This window comes from Cyprinus carpio, unplaced genomic scaffold, assembly GCF_018340385.1.
Source record: "Cyprinus carpio isolate SPL01 unplaced genomic scaffold, ASM1834038v1 S000000355, whole genome shotgun sequence".
In the NCBI taxonomy this organism is placed as follows: domain Eukaryota; kingdom Metazoa; phylum Chordata; class Actinopteri; order Cypriniformes; family Cyprinidae; genus Cyprinus; species Cyprinus carpio.
In genome coordinates, this window is record NW_024873101.1 from 1,318 (window position 1) to 11,335 (window position 10,018).

A 10,018-nucleotide genomic window follows, 5' to 3' on the forward strand; every position below is an offset into this window, starting at 1 on the left:
GTTTTGGGAAGTGTTCCCGGTTCCGGTTGTCCTAATTAATGCAGCCTAAAAATCCTTTAACAGATTTGAATATTAGATATGTGTTAGTGTGTTATGTGTAAGCCAGGTTAAAGAGATTAATATGCCTTGTCAGGGCTTGCTTGCAACAATAATATAGTAACTGAAATAGATTTATGATATCATTCTTTGTCATTTAAACCTTCCATGCACAAAGAATCAGATTCTACCATCACTCGGTTCATTTTACACAACACCACTTTACACATCTGAAAATAAGAATGCATTTAGAAATTTGTATCTTCCTGGTTTTTCTTTGTTTGCAGCCAATCAAGTTTTGTTTTAACTTTCAATCAGAATCACAGACTGACCATTCTTTAAATGAATTCAGAGAATACAGTATCTTTAAGGTGAGAGCTTCTGAGCCGAGTGTTTACAGCATTTGCTCTCTACTATCTCATTACTTCTATCAGAAGAGCAAGTTACCTAATTTGTCAGCCATAATTCTATCACAGTTGAAAACCAAAAGAGGTGATAGCAGCAAGAGATTGAGGCGGAAAATTTTACCAAAACGCACTAGGCTTCTGTGTGATGGAATTGCAAAGTATATTCCAGAATTTCTAATACTGCTCCAATCCCATTAGGGTATAATTTTAATTTTTCTCAGGATTGTTCATGGGGCATCCTGATCAATCAATTCTTGTCCTTCCTATATGTTTGGACTTTTTGTATTAGTGTTTACATTATGCTAACTGACATCGCTAAATTAGGGGCGCCCTCGTGTCTGAGATGGAAGGAAATCAAGAGTTGGCGAGTATTTACGACTATGTATGATCGCCTTTCTAGTGTCTTCACTCTATGTGGATTTTTATATACTTAAACAAACGCATGCCTGAACAAAGACAAGGAGTCAGATATGCGATCAATTAAAGAAACATTTTGCAGTTTGCCAGTTTTATCAAAATCTGATCTTATCAAATATGTTCCCCCCACCCACTACACACACAGGAGAGAGCTTCGTAGAGAGTAAAAAGGCAGAATAAGCCATATTCCAACTGACTCTTTTCTAACATGCATAAATGTAACTTAATTGGCAAGAAGAAACAAAATTATTTATTATGAGGGTTGCAAGTCTCCTCCATAGTTGGTTCAATTGAGATGTTTACCGTAAGGCTTTTCACCGATAAAGCTATCAGTTTGTTTCTTCAACTATAAGCATTATTTGAGCCTTTCATTAGCACTAAGAACATTTTAGTTGTGGGTCATTCTGCAATAACGTATTGCAAACAGGTCAGGGCAATTGTCTTCAATATATTTTTAAAAATTATTTGTATTTGTTAGGATTATTACTGTCCAGTAGAGTAATTCATGAGAAAAAAGCAAAGATCCACTGGATCTGTGGAAATACATAGACTTAATGTTTTGTGACTATCGCATCTGTAAAAACATCACATCACATCATTTTATCAACCGTGTGGAACACTACCTTGTTTGCTTTTATCATTTAGAGACAGAGAAAAGCTAATAAGAGAAACTTTCCTGTTAAGTGGACCAGAGATGCCAAAAAACACAATATCTATTACGATCCCATTACATAGATTGGAAATTCTCCCCCCCAGTCTAATCAGGAAAACATATTTCGGCTATATAAGCTACGCTCAACAGCATTTACCCCAGCTGCAAGCAAGTTTATACCTGCATCTCAAAGGCGGAGAAATCACCTAACTGCTGAATCTCATCTAAACAAGGTAAGGTGTTCTTTCATTATGTCACTGTGGTATTGATTTTCTTTTTTTAATTTGCTTACATAAATGAATCTGGTTCTGAACAGGTCTAAACAACAAACTGTAAAGTGGAGCATGAAGGTTTACGAGCGTCCGGTTACTCTCTGCGCCAGTTCTTCACACTCTGGGTAAACAATGTTTTTTATTCATTGTTTAAAATGTTTATGGCATATTTATACCTCGGTATTTGCAATCATGATTATTTTGCACCTTGTTTCACAGCTTTATGACTGTAGTGTGAGATGGGAACTGAAGCAGATAGAGCTGGGTCGGACAGTGGTTGCGCGTGAACACATTTTGATGAAGCCTCATCTGGAGGATCAACGGCTTTCACCAACGATCAAACATCTCTCTTAAAGCCACTTCACTCGTTGTCCTGCTGGTTGGTGGGGGTGAATGCAGCAAAACACCATCTTCAGCTTCAGAGTGGCAGGTTCATGTTTCCAGGTGGAAGAGTCTGGAATCTCACATTTAATTTTAAAAAGTTCAGCCACAGTCCCAAAGAAATTCTTATGTTATGGGTCCCATTACAATCATTCATTCAACGCGTTGTGTGTGTTAGGGCTTCTCAAACAGGTGGATGCTGGAGCGTGATCAGATCCTGCAGGTTGTCAATATATATGAAGGAACTATTCTGTTTTTAAATATGGTGCTAATGATCACATGGCCCACCAGCATATCCTTGGGTTCAATTGGTGAACGCTGAAGTCCTTAAAGCCTGTGCCCCATCAGCTGGGTGGAGTGAACATCTATGACTCAAATCTGGATTTGACGGGGTAATGACACAATGCTAAATACAAGGATATCTTCCAAGGGTTTGATTTTTGATAGAACTTAAGAAACGAACACAATGAAAGCATCAAAAAACCGTTTCCTGAGGTCTCTTCTTTTGGGTCTTGTGCGGAGTGTCTAATAATTTCTTTTTTTTTTGTTTTTTTTTTTTTTTTTTTTCTTTTTCCGGGGCCAGGCGGGCACCTTTTGTGTATGGTGGACTTTGTCCATGTTTGAAGTAGCAAAATGATGGCAGTGTCTTGGTGTAAACTCTCAAGGGAGCTTATTCAAGGGGAGCTGAACAGTAATAAGGTAAAACTGGTCAAGCATTTATTTTTTGGTAAACCAACTGCTGCATTCAAGGAAAACACTCATTATTGTCTATTGCAGATTGGTGTCACTCGCGCCAACCACGCTGGCACAGATGGACTCAAGGTTGCCTGTCCCAATGGCACAGGCATGTGACTTGACCTGGGAGTGCTGTGGGTCTGTGTGTTGACGGCTCCATCCGTAGATGTACTTTCTATAGTTGTCATGCAGCAACAGAGAAGCTCAATCAACTAACAGAATGTCTCAGTGTAATCAGTCCATGTAAGTAATCAAAGTAATAATAATCAAAGTCAGTCTCAGGTCATATTAACAGAAACTTAAAGCTGGATTATCCATTCCTCTTCTTGGTCTTTTTCTTGCTGTTGAGTGAATTAAGCATATGAAAGCATCCTTCTTATCAGGTTGTGTTTTTTTGTGTATTATTGGTCAGGGTTCTGTGGAGAGTTTTCATGTGATACACAGAAAAAACATGGACATTGACCTCATTCAAGAAAATAGGACCATATTGTTCATGTTTTATTTCTAATTTACTGACTTAGAACTTTAATTCATATTTAGCCATTTATAATCTCTTAGAGATGTAAATACTAAGCTGTGTTCGATCCCGCTGACACTTGAGGAAATGTTGGCTTCAGGTCTTTTTAAGCAGCTCTGTATCCACTGATATCTAAAACCAGTTAAACGATTTGATCGAACATAAAAGTATGAAATTGTCTATAACCCAAGAGGGAAAAAATCACGGAACGAGCAGGAACAGAGATGAAATTATGGTAACAGCTGACTGTGCATATTTCTTCAGCCTTTGTCTGGAGCAGCAAATTCAAAAAATCACAAACTGGCTGGATGAAAACAAAACCAACTTGGGGTTATTTTGCAACCCGCACTGGGTATTATATTGGAACAGAACACGTGCTGGGTTATTTTGACCCAGCTGGTTGGGTAAATTTTTGTACACAATGTTGGGAGGTTATTTAAGTCAAACTATTGTTTTAAAATTATTATATTGCTGGCTTAAAATGGTCTGCAAAACTAAAAATCAGACAGAATTACTAGAGGCAACAGCAATTATCAAAAGATAAACATTTAATATTAAACAAGAACACCCATGGACATAATACAAGACAAACTGATTCTGTTTGGGTGAATACAGCATAGTTTACAATATAACAGATGTTTAAACTTATTTAACAAGCATTTTAAAAATAAAACAAAAAATGTAACATTAAAAAAAAAGAGTTTACAATATAACAGAGACATACAGCCAAGTATGGTGACCCATACTCAGAATTCCTGCTCTGCATTTAACCCATCCAAAGTGCACACACAGAGCAGTAAACACACACACACACACAGTGAACACACACCGAGCAGTGGGCAGCCATTTGATGCTTTCGCGGCGCTCCGGCGGAGCAGTTTGGGAGTTCCGGATTGCCTTGCTCAAGGGGCACCTCATTCGTGAGTATTGTCACAAAGCACTGGATACCGCTGGCCAAACAGAGCACACCTCACTTTTCCAGAACGATGAGCTTTGTAAAAATCGGCGCATTTCAGAGAACGAGGGGCATAGAGGAGAAACAATAATGTACAGTATGTGGAAAATAAGTATTTTTTTTGAACCCTTAAACCACATAAACACATTTTCATCACACCAAATACACAAAATAATGTTTTTTAGCAACATCATATGACCCCTTTAAACATGCAAGCACAAAAAGATGCGAAAAGAAGCTTAACACTAGTAGCGCGCTGTTTTCTTGTGAGCACAGAACACACACAGAGTCTATCCGTGTCCACAGCCCATTAACACAAATTGATTTTTTGCACTCTTGCTTTAATTTGAAGACGTGACAAATACCGAAAATTATGCCAAAATACCTGGTCTTGGCGAGTACTGTCCGCAAAAAACTGTTGCTTATCTGTGTAACAGTTGAGAAGAAATCAGTTGTGTGATCATTATATTGGATGGCATTGCCTCTTAAAAAGCTGACCACTGTACTAGCTGCTGATCTGTGTACTTAATGTTAATCCATGAAATATAAAAGAGTGTAAGCTAGCTTCGTAGTTTCAAAAACGACTAATTCTATATTGAATTTATACAGTGAAGATGCAATGATATTTTTACATTTGATTATTAGGCACCTTGAACACCTATTACTTGAAAATGTAAACATTGCTTAATTGGTGGTAACGTTATTATAGTTAATTTACTCTTGTCGCTTACATGATTTTAAACAGGGCCAATGGGTGGTTCACTGCAACTGGGAGGCTACAAGCCACACCCCAGAACAGTCCTGGCTGGAGTGGAACCATGAGGCTTTAAAAGATGAAGAAGCCAAGAGAAAGTTTGACCCAAAATCTAAAAGGGCATTTAAGATATCTATATACTACTTTTTTCATTACAAACATGCACACTTGGAGAAAAACATGAAAAAGTGACTTTTTCCTATTTTTTTAACTGTCACCATTGTCAAACAATGTTACAAAGTTGCTAAAGTTAACATATTTTACTGAACAGGCCTACCAATCATGCTGTAAAATAACCATAATGATGCTGCCATCTTTCTAAAGTAATTTCCGCCCTATGAACTTGATTTGGCTCTGAATCTCAGGTAAAAACTGTAAATTTGCTTGACTTTGAAATGAGAGAGAGAAAACTCTGAGGGATTCAGGATAGCATTCATTTTCATTAATTTTAACATAATTTCATTGTACTAATCTTTTTACTCTATAGGCCCAGCTTTAAACTTGTCAGAACTGACATGCATTTCAAATAAACAATCCCTATTTTTGTATTTTTACTTATTTTTTGCAACTCAACGGTTTCTTTAAAAGTTAGTTCTTTTGCAGTCCTTGTCAGTATTTCCACTCTCGCTGCAATACATGGGGGTGTTTTGGGAAGTGTTCCCGGTTCCCGGTTGTCCTAATTAATGCAGCCTAAAAATCCTTTAACGGATTTGAATATTAGAAATGTGTTTAGTGTGTTATGTTGTAGCCAGGTTAAAAGAGATTAACATTGCCTTGTCAGGGCTTGCTTGCAACAATAATATAGTAACTGAAATAGATTTATTGATATCATTCTTTGTCATTTAAACCTTCCATTGCACAAAAGATTCAGATTCTACCATCACTCGGTTACCTCTGGGGTTCATTTTACACAACACACTTTACACATCTGAAAATAAGAATGCATTTAGCAATTTGTATCTTCCTGTTTTTTCTTTGTTTGCAGCCAATCAAAGTTTTTGTTTTTAAAACTTCCAATCAGAATCACGATTGACCATTTCTTTTAATGAATTCAGAGAATACAGTATCTTTAAGGTGAGAGCTTCTGAGCCGAGCTGTTTACAGCATTTGCTCTCTACTATCTCATTATTTCTATCAGGACTTAGCAAGTTACCTAATTTGTCAGCCATAATTCTATAAACCAGCTGAAACCAAAAGAGGTGATAGCAGCAAGAGATTGAGGCGGCCAAATATTTGTACCAACAGCACTGGTCTTCTGGTGTGCGGAATCTGCAAAGTCTATATTCCAGAATTTCTATATACGGCTCCCCAAACCCATTAGGGTCTAATCACATTTATTTTCTCTCAGGATTGTTCCTGTTAGCATCCTTGATACAATCACTCTTGGTCCCTTTCCTATATGTTTGACTTTCTTTGTATAGTATTATTACTATTAATGCTAACGGACTGATCGCTAAATTCGGGGCGCCCCTGTCCTGAGATGGAAGGAATCAAGATTTGGTCGAGCTATTTACGACTAGAGATCGCCTTTTCTAGCGTCTTACACTCTCTGGATATTTTATATACTTAAACCAAACGCACTGCCCTGAACAAAGACCAGGAGTCATATATGCGATCAATTAAAGAAACACTTTTTTGGCAGTTTGCAGTTTTTATCAAAATCTGAATCTTATCAATATGGTTCACTACACACACAGAGGAGAGCAGCTTCTTAGAGAGTAAAAGGCAGAAATAAGCCATATTCAACTTATTTTTCTAACTGCATAAATGTATAACTTTATTGTTCAAGAAGAACGAAATATTTTATTATGAAGGTTTGCAACGTCTCCTTACATAGTTGGTTCAATTGAGATGTTTACTGAAGGCAATTTTTCCCATAAAGCTATCAGTTTGTTTCTTCAATCTAAAGCATTATTTGCAGCCCGTTCATTAGCACTAAACATTTTATGATTGTGGGTTCATTCTGCAATAACTGTTTTGCCAACTATGGTCAGGGCAATTTCACTTTTCATATATATTTTTAAAAGATTATTTGTTATTTTTAGGAATTATTATGTTCCATGTAGAGTAATTCATGAGAAAGCAAAGAGCCACGGGATCGGTGGAAATACATAGACTAATTGCTATTTTTTGACTATCGCATTCCTTTTAAAACCTCATATCACCTTCATATTTTATCAACCGTGCTGGAACACTTAACTTGTTGCTTTTATCATTTAGAGACATGAGAAAAGTCATAAGAGAAACTGTTCCTTGTTAAGTTTGACCAGAGATCCAAAAAACAAACAGTATTCTCTTACAGATCCCCATTCCCATAGGCATTGTAAATTCTCCCCCCCAGTCTAATCAGGAAAACATATTTCGGCTATATAAGCTATCGCTCAACAGCAATTTACACACACTGAATGCAGTTCTATTACCTGCATCTCAAGGAGGAGAATCCCACACTGACTGCCTGAATCCTCATCTAACAAGATAAGGTTGTTCCTTTAATTATTGTCACTGTGGTATTGATTTTTCTTTTTTTTTTTTATTTGCTTATATAAATGAATTCTGGTTCTGAACAGGTCTAAACAACAAACTGTAAAGTGGAGCATAATGAACTTTTTTCAGAGCGTCCTGTTACTCTTCTGCTGCCAGTTCCTTCACACTCTGGGGTAACAATGTTTTTTATTTATTTAAAATGTTTTTTTATGGCTATTTTATAACCCTCTGTATTTGCAATCACTGATTATTTTGCACCTTGTTTTCAAAAACAGCTTTAGACTGTCGTGTGATGATGGAACCTGAGGAAATAGATTTTTTGCTGGGTCGGGCTCAGTGGTTGGAGTGAACAATTTTTATGAAGCCTTCATCCTGGGAGGATAACGTCTTCACAAAGATCAACATCTCTCTAAAGCACGTCACCTGTTGGTCCTGCTGTGTTGGTCTGGGGTGAATGCAGCACAACAACATCTTCAAGCTTCAGAGTGGCAGGTTCATTCTGTGTTCCCAGGTGAAGAGTCATGAATTTACATTTTAATTTTAAAATAGTTTTCAGCCACAGTCCCAAATAAATCATCTTATTGTTTATGGGCCCTATTAAATCCTTCAATTCAACCTGTTGATTGTGTTTTGTTAGGGCTTCTCAAACATGTGGATGCTGGAGGTGATTCAGATCCTTGCAGGTGTCAATATATATGAAGACATATTCTGTTTAAAATATGGATGCTAATGACAAATGGCCATCCAGCACTACCCCTTGGGTTCAAATTGGTGGAAAGCTGAAGTACTACAGCTGTGGCCCTACAGCTTTTGGGGAGTGAACATCTATGACCAAATCTGGTATCTTGAGGTAATGACACAATGCTAAATACAAGAGCATATCCTTCCAGGGGTTTTGTTTTCTGACAAAACTAATAATCAAACACAATGAAAGCATCAAAAAACAGTTTCCGGAGGTCTCTCTGTTGTTCTCGTGCAGGATTTGTCTAATAATGTCTTTTCTGGGGCCGGCCCTTTGTGGAATAGTGGTGGACTTCCGTCCATGATTTGAGTTGCACCGGATGGCAGTGTCTTTTGTGTCAACAATCAAGGGAAGCTTATTCCAAAGGGTGAGCTTAACAGTCCCATAATGTTAAACCTGGTCAAGCAGTATATTGTTTTGTAATCCAAATGCCTGCATTCAAGAAAACATCATTAGGCTCTATTGCAGAATGGGTGTCACTCGCCGGCCACACCCAGTCTGTCACAGACTGGATCTCAATGGTTGCCTTCCCCAATGGCCACAGGCAGGCGAGCCATTTTGAACCTGGGAGTGCTGTGGGTCGTAGTGTGTTTGCCGGCTCCATCAGTAGATGTCCTTTGTGAGTGCTGTCCGCAGCACCATAGAAACTCAAATCACTAAACAAATTTCTCAGTGGTAATCAGTCAATGTAACTTGGTAAATCAAGTATAATAATCAAAGTAATCCAGTCATTTATTAAACCAGAAAAACTAAAGCGTGATTATCCATCTTTCTTGTCATTTTCGTGCTTTTTTTCGTCTGTCGATTGAAATAAAGCATTATAAAGCATCATTCTTATCAGTGTTGTGTTTCTTTTGTTTTATTAGTTGGTTCAGTGGTTCTGTGGGAGAAGTTCACTGTGATAGAAACCCAGCCAACCATGGAAATTGACACTATTCAAGAAAATCGTACCTGTGTTCAATTGTTTATTTCTAATTTCGGAGTTGAAGTTTAATGCATATTTAGCCATTTCCTAATCTCTTCGAGATGTAAATACATAATTCTGTGTTAGTCCACGCTTGAGCACTTGAGGAATGTTTTGCTTCATCCTCTTTAGCAGATCCCTTTCTCCCTGATAATCTAAAACAGTTAACACTGCATTTGATCAGACATATAAGTTATGCACTTGTCTATTAACCCAAGAGGGAAAAACAATCAAGGAACGAGCAGGAAAAAGGAGAATGAAATTTATGGACAAGTGGACTTGGCATAGTTCTCAGAACATTTGTTCTGAGCAGCAAATTCAAAAACGCCACAAATGCTGGATTAAAAACACCCAACTTGTTTATTTTGTTGCAACCCAGCACTGGCATACACATCTTTGTAAAGAACCACGTGCTGGTTATTTTGACCCAGCTGGTTTGGGTAAATTTTTTTTTTACCAATGTTGGGATGTTTTATTTAAGTCAACTATTGTTTTAAAAAATTATTATATTGCTGGCTTAAAAATGGTCTGGACAAACTAAAAATCAGACAAGAATTACTAGAGGCAACCAGCATTATCAAAAGATAAAACATTTAATAGTAAACAAGACCACCCCCATGGACATAATACAATTGATTGGGTAATACAGCATAGGTTTACAATATTACAGACATTTAAACTCATTTAAAAAGCATTTTAAAA

The 10,018-nt window shown here is 37.3% G+C and overlaps 1 pseudogene; it reads left to right on the forward strand.

The window, feature by feature from the left end:
* The first annotated feature begins 6,934 nt into the window (after positions 1-6,934).
* Positions 6,935-8,971, forward strand: LOC122142884 (annotated as a pseudogene).
* The last annotated feature ends 1,047 nt before the right edge of the window (positions 8,972-10,018 follow it).